Source organism: Heptranchias perlo, chromosome 32 (assembly GCF_035084215.1).
Source record: "Heptranchias perlo isolate sHepPer1 chromosome 32, sHepPer1.hap1, whole genome shotgun sequence".
Lineage (NCBI taxonomy): Eukaryota > Metazoa > Chordata > Chondrichthyes > Hexanchiformes > Hexanchidae > Heptranchias > Heptranchias perlo.
The window spans coordinates 6,020,856-6,048,017 of record NC_090356.1 but is presented as its reverse complement, the minus strand read 5'-3'; the positions used below and the strand labels follow the sequence as shown (position 1 = coordinate 6,048,017).

Genomic DNA, 27,162 nt, shown 5'->3' with positions numbered 1-27,162 from the left:
CTCGGGACGTCCCAAAGCACTTCACAGCCACTGAAGTACTTATAAAGTTGTAATGTGGGATGAATTATTACTCCAATTAAGCAGATTTCACCAATCAGGTTCCAGCATAGTAACTCCTGTTTTAGATATACATCAAAAGGAGACATTCATTTAATGTCTGGCTCCAATCCAAACTTTAAGAAGTTTGTCTGATCTCTTGTCTAATCTCTTCAGGAGCTGGTGTTTCATTCTGATCCCAAAGTGGGATTAAGTCAGATCATTGAACAAAGCTTACAACATAAAAGATGTGTGCAAACCTCTAACTCACACTAGCAATTTTTTTTAAAATGCCCAGTAGCTGAGGGCTGGATGCTACTGTGAAGCCTCAGGTCGTCTACTGATCCAGTTCAATGTGATGTTCCACTGTTGGACCTTACTGAGGCAGAACTGCCCTCCTCCGACTAGACCACTTGGACGTTGGCTTGACGGTAAAGAGTGGGCCTTCATGCCAGCCCACACTGTAAGAGAGGGGCAGGGATGTGCTACTGACCCTCTTCCCGGTACTTTGGTTCTGTTGATCTGTGCCTTACGCAGGAATATCTCTGCATTATTTCTGCAACAATCAATAGGCACAGCAACTATGATAAAAACATTAGTACTGAGCACAGCACCCCCAAACTGGGATCACTGGTACTGAGTACAGCACCCCCAAACTGGCATCACTGGTACTGAGTACAGCACCCCCAAACTGGGATCACTGGTACTGAGTACAGCACCCCCAAACTGGGATCACTGGTACTGAGTACAGCACCCCCAAACTGGGATCACTGGTACTGAGTACAGCACCCCCAAACTGGGATCACTGGTACTGAGTACAGCACCCCCAAACTGGCATCACTGGTACTGAGTACAGCACCCCCCAAACTGGGATCACTGGTACTGAGTACAGCACCCCCAAACTGGCATCACTGGTACTGAGTACAGCACCCCCAAACTAGCATCACTGGTACTGAGTACAGCACCCCCAAACTGGCATCACTGGTACTGAGTACAGCACCCCCAAACTGGGATCACTGGTACTGAGTACAGCACCCCCAAACTGGCATCACTGGTAGTGAGTACAGGACCCCCAAACTGGCATCACTGGTACTGAGTACAGCACCCCCAAACTGGGATCACTGGTACTGAGTACAGCACCCCCAAACTGGCATCACTGGTAGTGAGTACAGCACCCCCAAACTGGCATCACTGGTACTGAGTACAGCACCCCCAAACTGGCATCAACACTGGTACAGAGTACAGCACCCCCAAACTGGCGTCACTAGTAGTGAGTCACTCCGCTCCTGCCCAGGAACAGGAGTGAGCTCTAATCTCCAATCACTTGCGAGTCTCTTCGTCTTTTCCAATTTCTCCCCCTCCTGCCCTGAAGGTGTTGACTCCTTGTTGGGGTTCAGATTCTATGTGCCCCAGCACTTTACCTGAGTGACCTCATTTCATACGGGAGCCTAGACGCTGGGTTTTGGCAGGTTATTTGATCCCAGAAGGCTTTACAGTCCAGCCCCATCACCTGACCTCCACGCACGCACTTTCCAACAGGGGGCGGTGGAGAGTGTTCGGTGGAGAGTGTTCGGAAGTGGCAACTCTGCTGATTTTCCCCCAAAAGTTTGTGGGTTCAAGTTCCACTCCAGAGACTTGAGAACGAAATCTAGGCTGACACTCCCAGTGCAGTACTAAGTGAGCGCTGCACTGTTGGATGAGACTTTAAACAGTCTACCCTCTCAGATGGACATAAAAGTTCCCATGGCACTATTGCAAAGGAGAGCGGGGAGTTCTCCCCAGTGTTCTGGCCAACAATTATCCCTCAACCACCATCACTAAAAAACAGACTATCTGGTCATTTTAACCTGCTGTGTGTAAAACTGGCTGCTGCGTTTCTTACATTACAACAGTGACTACACTTCAAAAGTGTACACCTCATTACAGCCTTCGTCCAAACATGGACAAAAGAGCTGAATTCCAGAGGTGAGGTGAGAGTGACTGCCCTTGACATCAAGGCAGCATTTGACCGAGTGTGGCACCAAGGAGCCCCAGTAAAATTGAAGTCAATGGGAATCAGGGGGAAATCTCTCCAGTGGCTGGAGTCATACCTAGCACAAAGGAAGATGGTAGTGGTTGTTGGAGGCCAGTCATCTCAGCCCCAGGACATTGCTGCAGGAGTTCCTCAGGGCAGTGTCCTACGCCCAACCATCTTCAGCTGCTTCATCAATGACTTTCCCTCCATCATAAGGTCAGAAATGGGGATGTTCACTGATGATTGCACAGTGTTCAGTTCCATTCGCAACCCCTCAGATAATGAAGCAGTCTGTGCCCGCGTGCAGCAAGACCTGGATAACTTTTGCACCAGACAAGTGCCAGGCAATGACCATCTCCAACAAGAGAGAGTCTAACCACCTCCCCTTGACATTCAACAGCATTACCATCGCTGAAACCCCCACCATCAACATCCTGGGGGTCACCATTGCCCAAAAACCTAACTGGACCAGCCACATAAATAATGAGGCTACAAGAGCAGGTCAGAGACTGGGTATTCTGCGGCAAGTGACTCCCCAAAGTCTTTCCACCATCTACAAGGCACAAGTCAGGAGTGTGATGGAATACTCTCCACTTGCCTGGATGAGTGCAGCTCTAACAACACTCAGAAAGCTCAACACCATCCAGGACAAAGCAGCCCACTTGATTGGCACCCCATCCACCATCCTAAACATTCACTCCCTTCACCACCGACGCACTGTGGCTGCAGTGTGTACCATCCACAGGATGCACTGCAGCAACTCGCCAAGGCTTCTTCGACAGCACCTCCCAAACCCGCGACCTCTACCACCTAGAAGGACAAGAGCAGCAGGCACATGGGAACAACACCACCTGCACGTTCCCCTCCAAGTCACACACCATCCCGACTTGGAAATATATCGCCATTCCTTCATTGTCGCTGGGTCAAAATCCTGGAACTCCCTTTCTAACAGCACTGTGGGAGAAACTTCACCACACGACTGCAGCGGTTCAAGAAGGCGGCGCACCACCACCTTCTCAAGGGGCAATTAGGGATGGGCAATAAATGTTGGCCTTGCCAGCGATGCCCACATCCCATGAAGGAATAAAAAAAGTAATTCATTGGCTGTAAAGCACTTTGGGACGTCCTGAGGTTGTGAAAGGCGCTGTATATAAATGCAAGTTCTTGACAGTCCACTAACCAAATGAGTGAGCGGAGAAGCTTCAACATTTTACTTTAAATCGGATCCTTGGCTCCATCGCGACCCATCCTCCCTGCCACTCCCTCGGCCATTTCCTTTCCCAGTCAGAGTTTGCTGAATAATGTCCATCTTCAGTGTAAATATTTAGAACCTGCCCCTTGCCTTGGCCCTGGGGCCAAAGGGACAGGAATTCCAAGCCATGGGGACACACCCAGCCTGCACATCACACCGAGAGGGAGACGGAGCACGCAGGGACGGAAAGGAGGCAAACTGAAACTGTCATTTTAAAATTCTCATCCTTGTGTTCAAATCCCTCCATGGCCTCGCCCCTCCCTATCTCTGTAACCTCCTCCGGCCCCTACAACCCTCCGAGATCTCTGCGCTCCTCTAATTCTGGCCTCTTGCGCGTCCCCGATTTTGATCGCTCCACCATTGATGGCCGTGCCTTTAGCTGTCTAGACCCTAAGCTCTGGAATTCCCTCCCTAAACCTCTCTACCCTTCTCTCCTCCTTTAAGACGCTCCTTAAAATCTACCTCTTTGACCATGCTTTTGGTCACCTGTCCTAATATCTCCTTATGTGGCTCAGTGTCAAATTTTGTTAGATAATCGCTCCTGTGAAGCGCCTTGGGACGTTTTACCATGTTAAAGGCGCTATGTAAATGCAAGTTGTTGTTGTAATCACGTTCCACAAGGAACAAGGTAGCACAATGGGTTTGACAATCAGCCCTTCACCTCTAGGGCCAGGGTTTAAGTCTTGCTCCGCTGGCTGTGAGGGTCTGTGTGAAGTGAACCTTAACCCAGTTCCTAATGGGCGTGAGCTCACAGCACAAGGCTGACAATCTCAAGGGTGGCTGCTGTGCGTAGTGTTAAAATTTGCACAAGCTGGTTCATTTCCCCCTGCCCTTGCTTAAGGCAACAACCATTAAAGCCAAACTGTAGCACCGCTACTGCCACTGGTTGAGCTCAGTTAACTCAGGATATATGGAACCTGGGGCTAAATGGCTCAGCACCGTGCACCTAACAACTTAGCTATCAGGAAAAGTGGTGCTATACCAGCCTCCTCCTCCATCCGTGCTCTCCCCTACTCAGCATTCCCACCTGGCTCCATTCTCAATCTGACACCACAGAAATAAAGAACTTGCATTAATATAGCACCTTCCATAGCCTCAGGATGTCCCAAAGCACTTTACAGCCAATCAAGTACTTTTGAAGTGTAGACACTGTTGTAGGAAACATGGTAGCCAATTTACACACAGCAAGATCCCACAAACAGCAATGAGATAATGTCCAGATAATCTGTTTTAGTGATGATGGTTGAGGGATAAATATTGACCAGGACACCAGGGAGAACTCCACTAGCTCTTCTTCAAAATAGTGCCATGGGATCTTTCACGTCCACCTGAGTGGACAAACGGGGCCTTGGTTTAACATTTCATCCAAAAGACAGCGCCTCCAACAGTGCAGCACTCCCTCAGTATTGCACTGGAGCATCAGCCTAGGATTATGTGCTCAAGTCTCTGGAATGGGACTATGAACCCACAACCTTCTGACTCAGAGGCAAGAGTGATACCCACTGAGCCACAGCTGACACCAAGCACAAGCAAAGCGAGTTTGGTGGCACCTCGCCCATTACAAAGTGGGTCTCTGATGCCGACAGTCAGGGTAAGTTACGTTCTGACAGCACGAGAATCGCACATTTGCCACTTGAAAACCACCAAAAGCGGAACAATAATTTCTCCGTGTAACCGGCAACCGTGTTGGAAAACACTCAGTGTAGAGAGTGGGCGGGGCGGGGGGGTGAAATTTCCCTCCGACAAAAGCTGGAAGAACGTTGGTCGTTCTCTGTAACGAACAACCTGGGGAGCAAGCGGCTTTAAAATTGGCCAAGGAGACAATTCCTTTAGCGGAGTCACAATTACAGAGTTCGTCAATAAAGGCCGAACCCCCTCGGGGTACAGACGCTCTGAGGTAGAGGGTTAGCCAGCTCCGGTAATACCAGAGCTGGCTGCGGCTCACACCGCATTCCCCCGGCTGCACCCCACGGCCCACGGCCAGCCCATTCTCTTCATTACTTTGTGCTATTTTTAGATCAACTATCAGATTCTAATATAAAAACAATTTAAACTGCCCCAACGGGAAGCAGAGAAAATAATCAGGCACCAGCTGATTACTGAGAGTTTATTTGAATAACTGTTTTTTTTATATATGTGTCTCTCCGATTTTTTTTCTCTCTGTCTTGGAATCCAGGTTCAGTTCAAGCAGCACTGCATCCCATTTGCATCAATTCACGGTCCAAGTTCCAGTTTTCCGCAGCTCAGTTCCCAAAGCCTGGATTTTCCGATTGGTGTCTAAACACCGGAGAACAGACAATTTAGACTTCGGTATCTGGCAGGTCATGGACTGTCGAGTATTGTACGGTTGAGTACTGTGTCCAATTCTGGACACCACACTTTGGAAAAGATATTAAGACCTTGGAGAGGGTTGCAGAGGAGGTTTACTAGAATGGTGCCAGGGATGAAAGACTTCAGTTATGTGGAGAGACTGGAGAAGCTGGGATTGTTCTCCTTAGAGCAGGGAAGGTCAAGGGGAGATTTATTGGAGTTGTTCAAAATTATGAGAGGATTTGATAGACTAGATAGGGAGAAACTGTTTCCACTGGCAGGAGGGTCAGTAACCAGAATATACAGGTTTAAGATAATTGGCAAAAAATCCAGGGGGGAGATGAGGAGAATTTTTTTTATGTTGTTGTGATCTGGAATGCACTGCCTGAAAGGCACATTCAATAGTAACTTTCAAAAGGGAATTGGATAAATACTTGAAAAAGAAAAATTTGCAGGGCTACAGGGAAAGAGCGGGGGGTGGGTGGGACTAATTGGATAGCTCTTTCAATGGGCCGAACGGCCTCCTTCTGTGCTGTACGATTCTACGATTGTGAACTGATCACGGACAGAGGTAGGGATTACTCTCTAAAAAGGGAACCGGTCGTTCCTCTCTCAGATACCGGCCGATCTGCTTCGTATTTCCAGCACGTTCGGCTTTTGCTTTTCCATGTGCTCAGGGTAAAAATGACTGTCGACAATATTGTAGTGCAGATATTTCAGAGGTTCACAGGGATGGAGTGACAAACCCCTGCAAGGGCACGGGGTCCCCTGGGATTCTCATGGATAAAGAGGGGGGCCCACAGCAATCAGTAAGATCACCGACATCAATCAGTAACGTCCCTGACGGTAATCACTACCCTCAGATCTCCGGCATCTCCACGTCGAAGATCTCCAAACTGTACTGGCCTCGCTCTTCCACCAGATGGTGCTACAACACCTCCATGGCTCTCTAGCAGCCTCTTGTGGCACAAATCTGGTAGTGGAATTACACAGAACTGCACCGTCGGCTTTTTTTAGTGCTGCAATATTTTGGCTAACGGGGGTTGCGTGCTGGGCTGACATTGATAGAGTTTCTCCTCACCACCACCCCCCCCCCCCCAACCCCCACAAATCCCATTTTCCTACCTATCCTCCCCATCTCTCTTGAACATGCTGACTCGTTAATGGGCGGAGAACAACCGATGCTGGCACCTAATCTAGCCGGAGTCACTGGTAAATGACCAGGAGCAGAAACCACCCCCACAGCTTTCCTGACTCAGTGGCACTGTGCCCAGTGCCTCACAGGAGCTGGAAACACTCGCACCTGCAGTATATTTCCCATTGACAGATTACTGCAACACAGGATTAACCCTTTACATAACCGTAGCCCCGCATTATATTCATCCGACATTAGTGATTTATTTATTAACAGAATCTTACAGCGCAGAAGGAGGCCATTCAGCCCATCATGCCTGTGCCAGCTCTTTGAAAGGGCTATCCAACTACTCCCATTCCCTTCTTTCCCCACAGCCCTGCAAATTTTCCCTTTTCAAGTATTTATCCAATTCCCATTTGAAAGTTATTATTGAACCTGCTTCCACCGCCCTTTCAGGCAGCGCATTCCAGATCGTAACAACTCGCTGCGTAAAAAAAATTCTCCTCATCTCCCCCCGGTTTCTTTTGCCAATTACCTTAAATCTGTGTCCTCTGGTTAACGACCCTCCTGCCAATGGAAACAGTTTCTCCTTTAGTTACTCTATCAAAACCCCTCATATTTAACAAATGGATCAGAGTAATGAGTGTGTTTGAGGGACTGGGTTACTGTCCCCTTCCACCACTGGGAATTGTGTTGAAGTCCGGTCCATATTGATAGGCCCACGGTCTCTTCTGCCGGCTGGCTGAAAGGATCCTTTGTGAAATGGGCTTGAGTGGGTCTGAACCTAGTGTCTAATGGGTGTGGAAATTTGGAAACGTGCCATGTGAAGCTGGGGCTGAGGCCGACAGTTGAGCTGTGCAGAGGGAGCTTTACTCCCCCAGCAACTTCATAAGGCAATTACGGATGAGGGAGGTTATTCGGCCCATCTTACTTCATCCATCCAGAATGACCCTAAAGCCCCTACTCCCCTCGCCCCCTACCCCCACCCACTGCAGGCAAATTAATCCAGGGCTACTCCATCCAGGGATCCATTTCATGTGTCGATCATTTATTGTGTGAAAAACTTCCTGATATCAGTCCTAAATTTGCCCTTTTACGAGTATGAATCTGGCAGTAGGCCCTATCTGACTCTTGCAACTTAATTGAAAGTAAGATTCGTGATTTAGTCATGGTGTATCAGAGCAGGGAGTGCTTGATGCCTGAAAAGGTAAATTGCTCTGTCCCTCACCTATATGAACATAAATATCCATAGAATAAAGAGAAAAGAATAACGTTTATTATCTCTTATCTTACTGAGTACGTTATCCATTATATGACAGGGCCTACTAGAGATGTAATGGAAAGAACAGGGTCAAAGAACCGAGTTGGGTCCATCCAACTCTGTGGACGCACAAAAAAAATCCCATTTCCAACACAAATTTGACAGCAACATCACACAACACTAGTGTCGCCAACTCTCCAGGATTGTCCTGGAATCTCCGGGAATCAAAGATCAATCTCCTGGACATTGCTGCGAGCAAAACCCAGGAGAAAAATCATAGCGGCATTCAAAAAAATTGTGTGTTTTCATTTTCTTTGAACACTTTTGTTTATCATTTATAAAAATGCTGGAGATGGGGGAAAAAAAAGGGTGTTTGACTGACAGTCAAGAGTCATCCAAATGGGGAATGGAGAGTCTGTTCACATTCCAATTGGTCGTGGGGAAGACGGGGGCTCCGTGAGGGTGAGTGGGTCGGGCGACCAATGGTGGGAGAGTGGGGGCGGGTGTGTTGGTGACGGTAGGTCATGTGATGAAACCTCCAGGAATACATCTAACTACAGTTGGCAACCCGACACAACACTGGTACAAATTTCCTATTTTACAAAAAAAAAGGTTCCCAGTGGTCGAGAAACACCTGCGTCCGTAAGACTTTTCTCTGCACTGATGTCAGAACTTTTATGAGTATCATGTTAGCCCCATGAGATCACTCCTTGAACTACTACGAGGCCAGGCTCAGGCTTTTGGGCTCAGATCGATCAAGTTGAACAGAAATGATTCGGCCGTACGATTGCCGACCAAACTGTCTCTGGGCCAGACGGTCCTGTGTTCTAGTCGGCTGTCTGGGAATTCTTACAATGTACTCTGGACAGTCTGGTTTAAAAGACTCAAACCCTCCCCCACACCCCCAACTCCTGTGTCTCATGATGTTGTGGCGTCAGTTATCAATTACGTTCATTATTAGTTAAGTTAGTTATTAAGATTTTTCAAAGGAATGTTTATCGTCAGCATATCTGCACCTCAATCCCACCCTCTGTCCAGCTCCCTGACTGGGTTTGGGTTTGGGTTTGAGTTTGGCAACGGGTATCGGTGGAATGAAGAACAGTAAAACCGTTAGGCAATTAGCCACCTCGCTGAACTCTGTGTAAATCCAGGACTGTAAACCATTCACCCGTGACAAGTTAGTGTTTTGTAAACAGGCGCCTTGGACCCTTCTGATAGCATTAAAGCTGGGAGCTCCCAGTCACTGCATGATGCACATCCCCAGGGACACTGATCACTACAGTACCCTATGGGAGCTATCATTGAACTAGGTGTCTAATGAGTCCATTTTTAAAATATAAATAAGCTCCCTGTCCTCGCTGACCTACACTGGATGCCCATCACCCAATACGTCAAATTTAAAATTCTTGTCCTTCTCTTTAAATTCAAATACGGCTCCACCCCACCCCATCTCCACATCCTCCTCCAGCCCGATATACATCCACCCTCCTAAAATACCCCATTCCTCTGACACCAGCATCTTGTCCATCCCCCCCCCCCCCCCACCACCCCTGCCCCACTCTGTTTAGTCACCCCTCCTAATCGCTCCTTGCCTGACCTGCTGTACACACACACACACATATCTCTGCACAGATTTTCCACATTGAGTCATTCCATAGTGTTCAGCAGTGAATACCTGGCCGACTTTTCCTTTCCCCGGTCCAGGAATTCCATGGACAGTCACCTTGCCCCTTACTGCCACATGGGCTGGGATCACATAGAATTTACAGCACAAAAACAGGCCATTCGGCCCAACTGGTCTATGCTGGTGTTTGTGTTCCACAGGAGCCTCCTCCCACCCTACTTCATCTAACCCTATCAGTATATCCTTCTATTCCTTTCTCCCTCATGTGGAAATTCCGGTGATGGACTGGGGTGGACAAATGTAAGGAGTCTTACAACACCAGGTTATAGTCCAACAGCTTTATTTGAAATCACAAGCTTTCGGAGGCTTCCTCCTTCGTCAGGTGAGTGTGGGATTCCATAAAGGCACAACATATATAGTCAGAGAACAATGCCTGGTGATTACAGATAATCTTTCCAACTGCCCGTTATCAAAGCAATCAAAGGAGTTGAATGGTGTTCAGACAGAGAAACATTACATGCAAGACTACTGAATACACAAACGGTCAGAACACAAAGACAGAGAGAGAGAGAGAGAGAGAGACACCCGAAAGGCAGAGAAAGAGAGAATGACCAGTTGTATTAAAAACAGATAACTTTTTTTTGCTGGTGGGGTTACATGTAGCGTGACATGAACCCAAGATCCCGGTTGAGGCCGTCCTCATGGGTGCGGAAGGTGGCTATCAATTTCTGCTCGACGATTCACACGAAAACGCAAAATCGTCGAGCAGAAATTGATAGCCAAGTTCCGCACCCATGAGGACGGCCTCAACCGGGATCTTGGGTTCATGTCACGCTACATGTAACCCCACCAGCGAAAAAAAGTTATCTGTTTTTAATACAACTGGTCATTCTCTCTCTTTCTCTGCCTTTCGGGTGTCTCTCTCTCTCTCTCTGTCTTTGTGTTCTGATCGTTTGTGTATTCAGTAGTCTTGTATGTAATGTTTCTCTGTCTGAACACCATTCAACTCCTTTGATTGCTTTGATAACGGGCAGTTGGAAAGATTATCTGTAATCACCAGGCATTGTTCTCTGACTATATATGCTGTACCTTTATGGAATCCCACACTCACCTGATGAAGGAGGAAGCCTCAGAAAGCTTGTGATTTCAAATAAAGCTGTTGGACTATAACCTGGTGTTGTAAGACTCCTTACATTTCTCCATCATGTACTTCCCCTTAAATGCATCTATGCTAATCGCCTCATGTGGTAGCAAGTTCCACATTCTCACCACTCTCTGCATAAAGAAGTTTCTCCTAAATTCCTTATTGGATTTATTAGTGACTCTTATATTTATGACCCCTAGTTTTTGTCTCCCCTACAAGTGGAAACATCTTCTCTAGGTCGAACTTCATAATTTTAAAGATGTCTATTAGGTCACCCGAGAGAAAGGAGCCCCAACTTGTTCAGTCTTCCCTGATAGTTATAACCTCTCAGTTCTGGTATCATCCTTCTAAATCTTTTTTGCACCTTCTCCAGTGCCTCTATATCCTTTTTGTAATATGGAGACCAGAACTGTGCACACACTCCGTGTGTGGTCTAACTAAGGTTCTGTACAAGTTTAACATAACGTCCCTGCTTTTCAATTCTATTCCTCTAGAAATGAACCCCAGTGCTTGGTTTCCATTTTTTATGGCCTTGTTAACTTGCGTTGGTACTTTTAATGATTTGTGAATCTGTACCCCCAGACCCCTCTGCTCCTCTACCCCATTTAGACTTATTTTTCAGAGAGTATGTCGCCTCCTTATTCCTCCTACCAAATGCATCACCTCACACTTATCTATATTGAAATTCATTTACCATTTAGACTCCCATTCTGCAGGTTTATCAATGTTTTTCTGTACTTTGTCGCAGTTTTCCTCAGTATTAACCATAGCCCCAGTTTGGCCAACTCAGCTCAGGGATCCCACACACAGCCTGGCTGGGCTGCTCCAACACTCGATAATGACTTTACCAACTGAACCACTGTGGGGGAGTGGACTCGTTTTGTGGCACTTTCATTATAATCAACAGCAGCCGATGGAACACAGCTCACGGCTCAACTCGAACTCCAGCCTTTGAAGTCGCCCCATTAACATGGTTTCCACGCACTAGAGACGCGCCACTCTCTACAGGCCGCACTCCCACGGCTCAGGACCGGTGTCAAACACCTTCTAACAAGAGCACGGTCTCGCGATTCGTCTCGCACTTACAGAACAACCTGCTTCCAATAAACCCTCAATTGAATTTTGACAAATAAAAGTGTTTGCAATAAAGACACCTGCTGCGTGATGGCTGGACAGCTGTTAGACGCATAATCGTTCTCCTGAAAGGGTTCTGAATATTAACGGGTGGGTGAAGCAATAGGCCCTCCATGGGATGCAGTCACCCTGCGAAATTAACCCTCGAGGGGACACTTTGTGCAGTTCAGAAACAACAAGTTTCTTTCACAAAAAGCTCACAACGAAATCCAGCGCTCAGAGAACTGCGGAACTTTCTCATTAACTTATAAAAGACTTTCTATGTCAGGTACCCAGTTTCGGCAGCAAGTGCTTCCAGTGCAGGTACGATACGGTTAGTTGTCGAGTAAAGCTCCCTCTACGCTATCCCAACAATGCACCTCAGCCAGCCCGGAGTCACAGAGAACAACAGCAGCATCTGTACTGCTGTCCCAGCTCAGATCAGCACAGACTGAGGACAGAATTTGGTACTGGTCTGGTCCTATCCTTTATTTGTTCTCAGTTTGTGGGCAACACTGGAAAGAACGCATTTATCACCCCCCACCCCCCCAATCCATCCCTAATTGCCCTGCGAGGCTCTGTACCAAAGTGGGAGGTACATTTAACCCACTGAGATATCGAGGCGGGGGCTTTTAATTACATTTCCTACATTTGAATCGAGGTGTACAACAAGAACACGAATAGAAGCTTTAACAGGAAGGGACGGGGCACAGCGGAGGGCAGGCAGCAGGGCAGTCAAAGAACGACAGATCACGCAGCGGGCTCAGATGAGCTGCCGTAATGAATCGGAAAGTGGCCACTTCAGCAAAGTGCGGCTGATCCCGTCTGTCTGGTTGCAGTCTCCACACGGCTCCCGTCATTCAACTGTCAGCGTCTACAACAACATCTCAAAGCCCCCACGTCGCCCAATTAGCAACACTCATTCATCCTGTGCTCTCACGTCTTTATTCCGAAAGGCCCACTCTGTTATCTTCGGAGTCTATTGTTAAAATAAACGGCCCACTACAATATCAGTGGGCAATAAGGACCCTTACTCTGTGTTTGGAGGGAATCAAGTCACCCAATCAACCATCCGATTGGCGCTGAGTTAGCTGAAATTCCGACTGTGGATGGGTTTCCTGTGAATTTCTGCCCTCGGGGATTTCTGGGATCTGAAGACACAACACCCAGTCGTAAAGAAATTTATATAGTGCCTTTCGCACCCCTCGGATCGTCCCAACGGCCGATGAGGTACTTTAGAAGTGTAATCACTGTCGTAATATAGGGAAGCGCTGCAGCCAATTTGTGCACAGCAAGATCCCACGAACAGCAATGAGATAAAGGACCAGATAATCGTTTTTTTGTGATGTTGGTTGAGGAATAAATTACATACAATGTACAGCACAGAAACAGGCCATTCAGCCCAACAGGTCCATGCCGGTGTTTGTGCTCCACACGAGCCTCCTCCTTCCCTATTTCTAACCCTATCAGCCAGGACACTGGGGAGAAGTCCCCTGCTCTTCTTTGAATAGTCCGTGGGATCTTAAGAGAGCAAGTGTGGGAGTACAGCCACAGCATTATTGTCCTGAGACTCTGGTGCAAGATCCGTGTGAGAGCAGCTCCTCGCTGGGAGTGTGGGATTAGCCCTGGTGCATTCTAAGGATTGCACCTGACACCGTGTATAACTAAACACTCATTTCCAGCTCCAAAACAAAGCTAAAAGGGCCACAGAATTCCGAGATGAAACAAATGTTTATCACAAATTACTGGTTTGCTGGCAGGGAAATGTGTGGTGAGGTTAAAGCCTTTATCCCGAGCTCATTATATCATTACACTTTAAAAGGTAAAGTGCATCTCAAAATTTCTAAGCAAACAGTAGCCATTCATTCAAAGTTGGGAAGGTGAGGAGCTAATCACAGATGCACACAAACACAGCGGGCTTAAAGTGAAATGTGTTACCCTTCGCTAAAAGTAAAACGGTGATTTTACTCAATTCACACTTTGTGATGAGTGAAAGCTTAATTGATGAGTTAAATCCATTCTGATTATAGCAGAGGCCTGTTATTATAGATATATAACATTGTCACAGTTTCATTTCCAGGAGAAAGGGAAAGTATTATTTTTCAGTCAGCTATTGTGATAGGAGAGCACATACTTATTTTTAGCTACACTTCCCCTCCCTCCCCTTCATCCACTATCACCATCAAGTCCTGTTCATCTGGTCCTGTGATGCAGCATCAGGGAAAGAAATCAACCTCCAAAATAAAATTCTTTCCAATCTCCTCTCCTTTCCCGAAGCTCCCGGCAGAGTTCGGTTCTCCCTGGCATGCCAGCAACACAAGCAACCGGCCTTCATTTAGCCAGCGGGCTACGGAGAGCATCGCAGCCAAACTTAATCCCCCTGCCCCCTCTATCAGGTACGGTAGTGTAGTGTTTGTCGTATTGGAATAGTCAACCAGAGCTTACGAGTTCAACTCACCACCGTTGACGAGTTGTGAAAATTAATTCCATAGGACGTGTGGGCCAGCATCAAAAGAATGGTTAGAAAAGTTGCAGAATTGTTGTAAAGAAAGAACTTGCATTTATATAGCGCCTTTCATGACCTCAGGACGTCCCAAAGCACTTGACAGCCAATGAAGCACTCTTGAAGTGTAGTCACTGTTGTAATGTAGGAAACGCGGCAGCCAATTTGCACACAGCAAGATCCCACAAACGCCAATGAGGTAATGACCAGATCATCTGCTTTAGTGATGTTGGTTGAAGGATAATTATTGGCCAGGACACCGGGGAGCACTCCCCTGCTCTTCTTCGAACAGCGCCGTGGGATCTTTTACGTCCACCTGAGAGGGCAGACAGGGCCTCGGTTTGACATCTCATCCGAAAGTCGGCACGGTCCGACAGTCACAGAGTCACAGCACGCCCTCATTTTATTCTATTGATGGGTGGAGCTGAGACCCAAAGGAGCCTACAAGGGAACGTTGCCCACCAGTGTCGGTGAAGGTTCTTGGTTGGACAATCGAGCACCCGGCAGAATCGGGACCCACGGCCAATTTCAAATCGCAATCGGGGCTTTCGAATAAACCTCGCCACACAACTTATGAATCCACCCCACAGCATAAAGGTGGCAAATTCAGGATTGCAACGACCTTTAATAACACTGAGGAAGGGGGCCCATATTATGTATGAGGTTTGGATCTTCACTCGAGTGGGATACTCTAAGAATAGTCCGACTGGATTGTATTAAAGATTATCTAACCGGTGAGCACTTGCAGCTAATGTCCTGGGTACTGTTCAGCCGTCTCTTTCCTATTGTTTTCCAGAGGCTAGGGTGGAGGATATTTCTTGAACTATAAAAGCAGATGTTTCTGTGGTAATGTACCATAATTGTTAGGTCTCGTCTGAGTGGAGCCACAAACGAGTGAGTTGGGGGTGGTGCGGAGTTGGGGGAGGGGGGTTAATGGGAGGAATCAGTTGTGAACATGAAACGGTGTCAAGAATGAAAGGAAACAAAAAAAATTCCCCGCAGTCACAGAGAGGAAGGAATAAGTAAAAGGCGAGTAGGCGTTCTGTGTGGTGGTCAGGGGTTGTAAGTCAAAAGAAACAGCATGCGATAAAAGCAGTTCACAGCCGGCTAGGATGAAAGAGCTGGGCCCGGGGAAAACCAGGTACAATAAGGAGGCTGATTCAAAGCACTGGTGAAATGTAGGCATTTGCACTTCAGAAGAATAGAGAACAGTAATGACCATTTACTAAATTATTATCCATCTCAGGGGGAATACAAGATACATCCGTCAGATGGGAGATCTTTCTCTCACTTCTAGCCTTCACCCTCTCTCGCTATTTCTCATCCAATTGCTGCTGGTTAGACCTTGCTGTGCGCAAAACGGCTGCCACACCTGCCTATGTAACAGTAGCGGGTGCATTTCAAAGAATTTGCGTGAAACGCTTTGAGGCGTTTGTGAGATGTGACAAGGCACTACACATGACCAAGAAGAGATTGTCTTCTCTACTGGGTGATACAGTTGTGTAATTCAGTTCCTAGATGCTGTGTGCCTAACACTCTTGTGAAGGGCCTTGGGACATTTTACCACGTAAAAGGCGCTACATAAATGCAAGTTGTTGATGTCAAGGAAGAACTGCTCATTTCCAGCCTACTGAAAGAGGAGAACGAGGGGTCATTTTCTACCCATGCCAAAAACCAATTAGAGGCACCTTAAGTGGTGCCAGGTAAATCGTAATGCAAAAGGATGTGAATGTGTGACCTTATTTTCCTTGTGATTACATGCAGTCTACAGTGTGCTCAGTCAGTTACAATTACAGCCTTCCACGTGTGAAGCTGTGTTATACAGCAGGTAATGTTTTCTGTGGAACATACAAAAAATGACTCCTGTCCTCCCACCTTAAGATCAAGACCTCCCAGCTGCATTTCTCTTACTCTCACTAGAGATTTAGAGAAAGCAAGAGAGTGCAATGGAGGTGGGTTTTTCCCAGCATCCATAGTGGTAATGAAAGTCCTCTATAGGGGCTATAGAGTTGGTGAAATTACATGGAGAGAGGCCATTCAGCCCAACCAGTTCGTGTTGCTGTTCATCCTCCACACAAGCTGTGGTCCTAATCCCATGGGCCCACCCTGTTCCCATATCCCTTTATCCTCCCTTTCCTTCAACCACCTATCTAACCTGTTGTTCAATGTTGACACCATCTCTGCTTCAATCACTAACTCCGATCCTGCATTCCACAATCTCACAGCACTGTGTAAAAATGGTGCTCCTGCTTTCCATCCAATATCGATGTCCCCTCATTCACTGGAAACAACCTGTTTTTATCTACTTTCTCATCCCTTCATCATTTTAAATACCTCTATCAAAATCTCCTCAGTTATAACAAAAATGACCTTGATTTTTCAAGTCTTTCTGCATATTTATATCACTCCAGGACAAAGCAGCCCGCTTGATTGGCACCCCATCCACTACCCTAAACATTCACTCCCTTCACCACCGGCGCACTGTGGCTGCAGTGTGCACCATCCACAGGATGCGCTGCAGCAACTCGCCAAGGCTAGTTCGACAGCATCTCCCAAACCCGCGACATCTACCACCTAGAAGGACAAGAGCAGCAGGCACATGGGAACAACACCACCTGCACGTTCCCCTCCAAGTCACACACCATCCCGACTTGGAAATATATCGCCGTTCCTTCATAGTCGCTGGGTCAAAATCCTGGAACTCCCTTCCTAACACAGCACTTCACCACACAGACTGCAGCGGTTCAAGAAGGCGGCTCACCACCACCTTCTCAAGGGCAATTAGGGCTGGGAAATAAATGCCGGCCTCGACAGCGACGCCCACATCCCATGAACAAATTTTTTAAAACTACCGCTGCGAATGCTTGGACAGCACCTACCTCCATTGCATTCTCTTGGTTTCTTTCGCTTGCTGAGGAGACAGAACACTCATGAGCGCTGCAGAGAGAAAGAGACAGGAAGGAGAGAGAGGGAGAGAGGTGCAAAGAGAGGAAGAAAGATGATAGAGGGAAACAGAAAGAGAGGGAGAGAAAAGAGAGCCAGGGAAATGAGAACATAAACGAGGAAGCAATGCATTAATACCTCTTGTGGCCCTACATAATGGATACAACTTGTGATTTTTAGCTGTGTTGTAGGGCGGGGTGAGACCTCAGGTATATGACCTGTGACTGTAATCCCACTCCAAGTGTTTGTCTAAGGTTGACATGCCTGGTGACCAGACAATTGTAAACATTGGCACTGGTCCCATCAGAGGCCTTCACCATACAGTAATTCAGGATTAGTCTGCACTCTCAGTATTTAGAAGGGATTATTATTGACTACAATCGTTTTTCTGAGTGATGAGATTTCAGATACACGGTCTGCATTTCACACTTTATTCACTTTTGCAAGAACCGGATGTGCTTCGGGCTTTAAACAGAACATAAGTCAGAAATGCTGCTAAACAAACCAAATTGTGCATGACAAATCCAAGCACAGCAGAATAAACTGCCAATTCCACTGTGTGTTGCTTTCTCTCTCTGTCCCCTCTCCTGTCCCTTCCTCCCATCTCCCTCATATCTCTCCCTTCGTCCTGCCCCCTCCACTGGCCCTGCCCCTCTCTCCCATCTCTCTGCATTTCTCCCATCTGTCTGTCCCTCTATCCTACTCCTCTCCTGTCGTTCTTCCTCTTTCCCCTCTCTCCTCTCCCTTTCTCCCATCTCCCTGTTCCTTCCGCTGCCCTGCTCTCCTGCCTCTCTCTCCCGCATCTCTGCCCTTCCATCTCTGTGTCCTTGATTTAGTGCTTCAGAGAAAACTAGTGAGCAGAATCAAATATGCTACAGCTGGATAAAACAACCTCAAGCACGGCAGGACCCCTACAGCAGCTAGTCGGGGCTGTAACCATGAGCCCTCACTTGGCGTGGCTGCCACTCTTTGTAACATATCAGAGGAGGACAGCGGGAAGCCGGGTCAATCCGCCGCGGAGAACTGGTACTGAAATATGAAGATCGCAAAAACACGTAAATAAGCTCCACACAATCATCAGATACCTGTAGCCAGCATTAAACTGGTAACGAGAGGCAGGAACCTGCTACATAAACGTACATTCCAGTGTGGTCCTGAACTATATGGAGCAGGAGGGCCACAGGTTCAACCCCACTCTGTGCTGAGTCAGCCGATCAGCTGGGTGCTCAACAGAAAGATAGACTTGCATTTATATAGTGCCTTTCACGACCTCAGGACGTCCCAAAGAGCTTTTCAGCCAATGAAGTACTTTTGAAGTGTAGTCACTGTTGTAATGTAGGAAACACGGCAGCCAATTTGCACACAGCAAGATCCCACAAACAGCAATGTGATAATGACCAGATAATCTGTTCCTAGGTGTTGTTTGAGGGATAAATATTGGCCCAGGATACAGGGGAGATCTCCCCGATCTTCTTTGAATATTGCCATGGGGTCTTTTCCGTCCATCTGAGAGGGCAGACAGGGCCTCGGTTTAACGTCTCATCTGAACGACGGCACCTCCGGCAGTGCAGCACTCCGTCACTCTGGGGTTTCTGCCGATTTTCCGCCAAAGTTACGGCAGACAATCGAGCGAACCCCGCAAGGAAATTCCCAGCTCTGATGTCCTCTCCTCACCTCTCACCGTTGGCGACTCACTGCACAGAGGATCCCCTGGCATGATCCCAAGTCCTGCCACCCCAGGGTAGAGACCCGCAATTTAGCACTGGTCGCAAGGACCTCTCGCTATGAAACAGATGTTATAGCAAGTGGGGCAGGCACACGCACCTCTGTCTCCTTTTAACAAACTACTCCATTTGTAAACAGGAATTTTCTTGGCTGTCGAACCAGCTTGTAATGATTCACAGCCTCTAATTTAGCAAAAACCCCAAATCTTTCTCCATTCATTTCCTTTCCTTCAATCTCCATGTGTGTTCAAAACCTCAATTAAATTCTACACATTCGCTTCTAGCCAGACTCAGTGACATGAAGCCCTGGACTTTCTTCCTCTTACTCAGTTTATCAGCCTTATCTTCTTACATTTCTTATTTTATTTCATCTTGTTGCTCCCCCATTCCTTGTGGTTGCTGTTCATTAATTATTTCTCTCGTTACTTCTTTTCATTTTTTAACCTTTCAACCTTGTGTCTATTTTGTGGCTTCATAATTTTCCTTTAATCTTTCGTTGATTCACTTTGTTTCTTTTCTGTTATTGAATTCATTCTTATCCAATTCAGTCCCTACAATTAATTTTTCCACTGCCCCCATTTGCTCCTCTGCCCCATCCCAACCCCATCCTGCCATCTGCCCCATCACCTTCCGCCTCATCCCCCTCTTCTGCCATTCCCTTCTGTCCCTGTTCACTTTTGTCCCCATCTCGTCTATCCCATCTCCATCCTCCTTTTTGCCCCCATTGTTCCTCTGCCCCCAACCCACCCCATCCTCCCTCCTGCTCTAGCCTCTATTCCGATCTCACCCCCTCTCCCGCCCCCATCACCCTCTGACGCACGCACCAGCCTCTCCTCCTTACCACCGCCCCCTCATAAGGTGATGAATTTGACGTATGTGGGGAGAACAAATCATTAGATGTCACATGGAGCTAATTACAAGGAGCTGACGAGCAACTGTGGGAGTCCGGCTTGTCTCATCTGCTTTTTATATCTTTCTGATTTAGTTCTCTCAACTGAAAGGAATTACTGAAAAAAACACAGATAAACCACACACACTGGGAGCAGTAAAAGAAAAATCCGTATCTGGAGAGTCAAAAGGTCGATGGGGTCAATTTCTTGCCAAAAGATCAAAAATCGCGATGCAACAACTACATGTCTCTTTAGACTGTTTTCCATTATTTTCTCAACCCTTTGAGAGCTGAGAGAAAGGCTTATTCCCTCCCTCTGTAACCTTCTCCAGTCCTACAACCCTTCAAGATCGCTGCGTTCCTCCAACTCTGGTCTCTTACACATTCCCCACTCCCTTCGCCCCTTTGTGGGTCGTGCCTTCAGCTGTCTAGACTCTAAGCTCTGGAATTCTCTCCTTAAACCACTCCACCTCCTTTAAGACACTCCTTAAAACCTATCTCTTTGACCAAGTTTTTAGTTACCTCTTCTGATATCTCCTTCTTTGGTTTGGTGTTATTTATGACTGATTACACTCCTGCAAAGTGCCTTGGGACGATTTCCTACATTAAAGGCGTTATATAACCATATAAATGTTCCCAGGTGTAGGCCTATCAGAATTCCAAGGGGCAAAACACTGCACCCAATGTCTATTTATATTACACTGAAAGATTATCTGTTTGGACCCCTTGGCCTGGATTCTCCTCCCGTTGTTGGGTTTGTAGTGGAGTGGTCCTGAAATCCGCCAACGTGAAACCGCCACTAATCCAACGCAATTTCCTCCCAGAACCCTCTTTAGTCATGCAGGGCGGTTTGCAGGCCAGAGAACTGCCCTTCATTGATTGGCTTACCGCCACTGGGAGGGAGGAAAGTACAGTTTTGGTGCAGCAATTTTAAGGCTGCAGCCAGTTAAAGGGCAACATCACTTCTCAGCAAGGTGGCAGAAGGAGCATGGCATGGTCGGGGAGGGTCGGCAGCGGGAAGGGCCCCCACGTTTTCCGACGTGCATGTGGCAGTGCTGCTAGCAGAACTGAGGACCAGGAGGGACCGTCTGATGGGCACGGAGGGCAGGAGGCCCCATTAGAGAGAGGTGCAGGCTGCCTGGTGGCAGAGGCAGTCGGTGCAACCTCCACCAACCCAAGAACTGCCACACGGTGTGGGAAGAGGTTCAATGACCTCACAAGGGTGACCAAGGTATGTCAAGGCTCTGGTGCCAAAAGACATCCCCTACCACTCATTCCCTTACCTATCAGACTCTTTCTCTCTTGGCACCTGGACATCAGAGAAACTCACTTCTGCAAAGGGAAACCTCTCTAAACACTCAAACATCTTCTTCACTCAAAGCCACTTTCTCGACTCACTTTGCCTACCACATGGGCTTCTGTTAGTCTTCGAGGATACATCATTTAAAGGGACACCTTCACCTCTCATCATCACAGCATGCACGATCTCATATGGGGGAAGTCTCCATGATGCTCACGGGCCAGTAATATTGTCTTCTCTCCCTCTAGAGGAAAAAATGGTGCATAACCAACGCCACAGAAGGACAACTGGTGGGGGACCACCATAACTGAAGACCCCGAGTCCACACTTTAGTCTTAATCGGCAAATGTACAGGAGAACCTGTGGGAGAGGACAAGGTTGGGAAAGGTAGGTTAACATTTCAGATGGGACCCTTCCTCAGACCTGGTGGTGCCAAGTTGGAGAAACCCCTTTCTAAAGGACTGATAGAGACAAAGAAAAAGGGGCGGGAGGACGAGGGCTGGAGTCCCAGAGTTCAAACATGCTAACTGGCTCCAAAGAGGCAGCTAATGGGTTTAGCAATCTGGAAATAAATTTAAAAATGCAGGAAACAGCTGCAAAGGACTGTACAACGTACAAGGAGCAACACTGACAGATATTTGTACCAAACACACAGGGAGATAGCGCGACAGGAAGACAGGGAGATGGCGAGAAATGGAGACAGAGGGACAGAAAGATGGGGGACCGGGGGAACAGAGCGACAGGGGAACAGGGTCAGAAAGATAGGTACAGAAAGACAGAAACAGTGAGAGAGAGAGAGACAGGAAGACAGAGTAATAGAGACGGACGGACAGACAGACAGATTCTGATAGATCGATAGATAGACCGATAGATCAATAGACATGATCCTCTTGAAGTACAGAATGTCGTGTAAATTATTTCATGTATTTTTAGGGCCTTTTATGGAAGTTTTTGCGTTACAGTTTCTGCCCAGATAGGTACGGACAAGTACAGATTGCGAGAATTTGATTGTCGTCATGCAGGAAAAAGAAGTGAGGGGTGAATGGGATTCACATGGATTTTTAAATTTGGCCAAATATCAGAATTTTTTTTAAAAGTAGAGGAAATATCAAGAGGACAGGATGAAAGGACTCATTGCTCAATCCGCTCCCACTCGGAAAGGGCAAAGATCCCATTACACTGTCCCCTCGGTGCCATTAAAAGCTTCCCACAATCAAACAGAATTTTGTTTTTGCTCTATGACCACTTGCCTTTCACTGGATTTCTATTTTGTCTCATTCCAAAGCTCCACAGTGTTATTAAAATGAGACGTTTTATATATCATTGGAGGTGCGGAGGGGGGGGAGGTGAAAGGAGAGACTCACCATTATCAAACTCCAATCGAGCCCAAGGTGAATCAAGGGTGCGGATTGGGTCCTACTGTCAAAAACTCAACCCCAAGCAATGGAAAATAATGACAATCACTGAGGTGCTGACCCATAGACAGTGGGAAGATCCCAGGTTCAATCTCCAGCTTGTATTACATTAGCTGAATTCACCTGAGGCACCAAATGAGAAGTGAAAGAAGAAAGAATTTGCATTTATGTAGCGCCTTTCACGACCTCAGGACATCCCAACGAACTACTTTTGAAGTGTCGTCACTGTTGTAATGTAGAGAAATTTTCCCTCTCTGTACGGCTCAGTACCACACTGATTGTCATTATTTGTCATTGTTTGGACTTGATGGCCAGGACACCGGAGAGAACTCCCCTACTCTTCTTCAAAATAGTGCCATAGGATCTTTTACGTCCACTTGAGAGGGCAGACGGGCATCGGTCTCATCCGAAAGACGGCACCTCCGACAGTGCAGCACTCCCTCAGTACTGCATTTGAGTGTCAGCCTGGAGTACGTGCTCATTTCTCTGGAGTGGGACTTTCTTTAGACTCCTGCGTGAAGCCGATGGCAGTGGACTGGACTGGGCTCAGTTTCGATGCTCTGCAAGGGTCAAACATCCCGTTTGACGTTCACTGTCTCCGCACGCACATGGAGTCCGGTCACTTGGGCATGGGGCCGGAGGGCAGACGGTGCCCCTGGACCCTTACACTGGCGAGGGACAGCACTGCCGGAGGGGAGGGGAGGGGAGAGGAGGGGAGAAAATCGGAGGGTTCGATGCAGTCCCGTGTGGCAGATGTGCAGGTAATCTGTGGCAAAAAAAAAATCGTTCCCTTTTTTTTGGCTTTAGGACAGAACTAGTTTGACTTCTTGAAAGTTCACTTAAAGCATGGAATGGAGGATTTCCTCTTGCCAACCCTTTGAAAGGCACTTTGTCTTCCTCCAGCATCATTTTACACTAATTAAATTCTAAATAGATGTTAGAAAAAGAAGCACGAGCCTTTTAAACTATTCCTTATGTCACTGTTTTGTTGCTACAGGCACCTTAAGTGAGAAGTCTTGGATCCATATCAAACAGTCCCAGATTTCCAGGCACAATATAGACTCGCACACAGGGACCAGATCAAGAGGGGTTTTGATCCAAGACTTACTGAAAAGATACATCAACTGGGGATTTGACTCAATTTACTGTTGATGTACACCGTATAAAGTATCACAAGCATAATGCAAATGTAACAGGATTATAGAGTTTTATATTACTTGAACTACATAATAGGAATTGGGAAATATTCCCTGCTCTGTAACATTCCTCTTTTGTTATTAGAAGTGTGTAGGAAGGAAGATTTCCCTCCTGGGCTAAATTCGATTGCCAAAGTACATCACTGGCTATAAAGTGCCTTGGGACGTCCTGAGGTTGTAAAAGGCGCTATATAAATGCACGTCTTCCTTTCTTTCTAAGGGGCCCAGAGAGGAATTTTTCAGATTTTTTTTCCGTATTTGGCCTGGGTTTTAAATCTGGTTTTGTGCTTCTCCCAGGAGATCACATGGCTTTGGGTGGGGTGGAGAGTAGTATATATATTGTTTTGTAGAAGGCAGCGCAGTTGTGAGGGAAATGCTGGATGGACCAGTGGGTCTATCCTGACCATCATTGTTCGTATGTTCGCATTTGCATTTATATAGCGCTTTACCACATTGCTCAGAAACATCTCCAGACACCTCATGTACAATGAGTCGCTCCGAGGCACAGTCACTGTTGTTATGTAGGCATTTTGCTCAGAGCAAATATCCCCCCCCAGCAATGAGATGAAAGACCCTTTAAACTGCATCTGGTTGAAGGGGAGAAATATTGGACAGGACACCTGCTCTTCTACAAATAGCACCATAGCCCACACACAAGAAATGGCACCTCCAGCAATGCAGCGCTCCTCAGTACTGCTCTGGACCCTCAAGTCCTGGAGTTGGGCTTGAACTCACAATCTTATGACTTAACTGAACCAAGCTGGCACACAGGTTAATAAGCTGTCGGTGTATCCATACTGAACCACCTCACAGACATAGCCCAGCCTTTATCTCACATGTACTGTTCATAAACAGGCAAGGCAAAATCCATTAAAAAAACGCCGGTATATTCCCCTGAAGATGAAGATTGGCTCGTTGCTCACCATCTGCAGACGACCTCCCCCACCGCCACTGCCAGGTTCACGTTACAGGATATAAACTGTATCTGACACCAATAACCAGGACAAGTCAAGGCCTGTAACACCCCCCCCCCCCCCCACCCAGGGAAAAGTCTGACTTTCTTTCATTTTATGCGGCTATCTTTACTGTAGTCTCAATGACCTCTGAAGATGTCGCTCCTTGTGAGGAATGCCCACCCCAACAGTTCTCCTTGCGTTATACCAGCTCCTCCCTACATGGACTCTCAATGCACCCTGCTGGCACATTGGCTCAGCAGCAGCACTCTCGCCTCCAGGGACTCGAGCACACAATCCAGGCTGACACTCCCAGCACCGAGGGAGTGCTGCACGGTCGGAGGTGCCGTCTTTCGAATGAGACCGAGTTTGCCCTCTAAGGCGGACGTAAAAGATCCCATGGCACTATTTGAAAAAGAGCAGGGGTGTCCTGGCCAATACTTATCCCTCAACCAATATCACTAAAACCGATTATCTGGTCAATTATCTCATTGTTGTTTGTGGGACCTTACTGTGTGCAAATTGGCTGCTGTGTTTCCTACATTGCAACAGTGACTACACTTCAAAAGTACTTTATTGGCTATAAAGCACATTGGGACATTCTGAAGTCATGAAAGGCGCCGTATAAATGCAAATTCTTACTTTGTATGGCTCATGATATATTTATGTTTGAAAGATTAATGGGCGAAGATCAAATCCGATTGTGCTGTTAATGGGTTCCAGTTAACTAAGAGGGCCTGTTGGCACAGGCCTCTGCAGCTTTGCCTACAGGATTTATTACCAAAGAAAGAAAGTTTCCAGGTTGAACTGTGCAATGCCAGCAACAGGCCACGTGGCAATGGCGCTACCCCAGTCTCAAACAGGCCGTCCGGAGAGTATTTTTGGCTTGCAAACCTATTTTTACAGATGCAGCAGGAACAATAATGTTTTATTCATCGCTGCTGTGCAGAATCCAAAGAGTCTTTTCCTCTTAAAAATGTATATTTTTAAAAGAAAGCAGAGTTTTTTTCGGTCAAAGCTGCAAAACAAGCTGGATGGAATCTTGTTTCATCTTAAAATGGAACATTTCCCCAAGGGTAAGGAAGGACTGCAAGGGGTCAAAATAAATGACTCCCTCCGTCCTTGTGTCATAAATAATATCATCAGGCTCTCCGTACTGTACAAACACGGTACGGTGCCGTGCCAGCCACATTGCCATGACGACACCATCTCGCGGGCGATGAGTGTTCCTGCAGCCACATCCCCACCACCTGGAATGATAGAAAGTGCCTCTGTCCCACAATGTGATGAATGATTACAGCGAACCACTTAGACCATAAAGAGAATTGACTAAACGGACTGTGGTGAGCGGTTCAGATCCCAGGGTTACAAGCGACAAACAAGGAAGTTAGGAGTATGAAGGTTAGTCATAGGATCTTACAGCACAGAAGGAGCCATTCGGCCCATCGTGCCTGTGCCGCCTCTTTGAAAAAGTTATCCAATTAGTCCCACTCCCCTGCTCTTTCCTCATAGCCCTGCAAATTTTTCCTTTTCAAGTATATATCTAATTCCCTTTTGAAAGTTGAATCTGCTTCTACCGCCCTTTCAGGCAGTGCATTCCAGATCATAACAACTCGCTGCCTAAAAAATTTTGCCAATTATCTTAAATCTGTATCCTCTGGTTACCGACCCTCCTGCCAGTGCAAACAGTTTCTCCGTATTTACTCTATCAAATCCCCTCATAATTTTAAACACCTCTACCAAATCTTCCCTTAACCTTCTCTCCTCTAAGGAGAACAATCCCAGCTTCTCTAGTCTCTGCACATAACTGAAGTCCCTTAACCCTGGTGTCATCCTGGTAAATCTCCTCTGCACCCTCTCCAAGGCCTTGACGTCCTTTCTAAAGTTCAGTGTCAGAACTGGACACAATACTCCAGCTGAGGCCTAACCAGTAATTTATAAAGGTTTACAATAACTTGTCAGGTGGAACTTTTTCACCCAACGGGTAATAGAGTTGTGGAAAAGGTTACCAGGGAAGAACATTAACGCAGATAATGTAATATCAAGTTACATCCAAACTTCAGCACAGAAACAAGCCATTCAGCCCAACTAGTCTATGCCAGCGTTTATGCTCCACATATGTGGAGTTCAAGAGACTTGAAGGCAGTTCTGGAGAGAAAGAGAGATGGGATTGGGGGATATGATGAGCAGGGAGTTAGGTGAATTTGAGTTCCATCAATAAGGGATGTGTTTCTTGCACATCCCCGATTTTAATTGCTCTACCATTGGCTGCCGTGTCTTCGGCTGCCTAGGCCCTAAGTTCTGGAATTCCCTGCCTTAACCTCTCCGCCTCTCTACCTCTCCTCCTTTA

The 27,162-nt window shown here is 47.0% G+C and overlaps 1 protein-coding gene and 1 long non-coding RNA gene across 3 annotated transcripts in view; one reads left to right on the top strand and one right to left on the bottom strand.

Annotated features, from left to right (window-relative positions):
• Positions 1-27,162, bottom strand: part of LOC137300960 (multiple epidermal growth factor-like domains protein 6) — a 292,410-nt gene that overhangs the window by 192,821 nt on the left and 72,427 nt on the right. The gene's annotated exons all lie outside the window — the stretch shown is intronic.
• The window catches only part of LOC137300962 (uncharacterized), a 64,539-nt gene that overhangs the window by 6,285 nt on the left and 31,092 nt on the right, over positions 1-27,162 (top strand). For both annotated transcript variants that reach the window (XR_010958187.1, XR_010958186.1), the window contains exons 2-3: positions 11,525-13,119; positions 21,497-21,635. This is a non-coding gene — a long non-coding RNA (uncharacterized lncRNA). The remainder of the gene's footprint in view (positions 1-11,524; positions 13,120-21,496; positions 21,636-27,162) is intronic.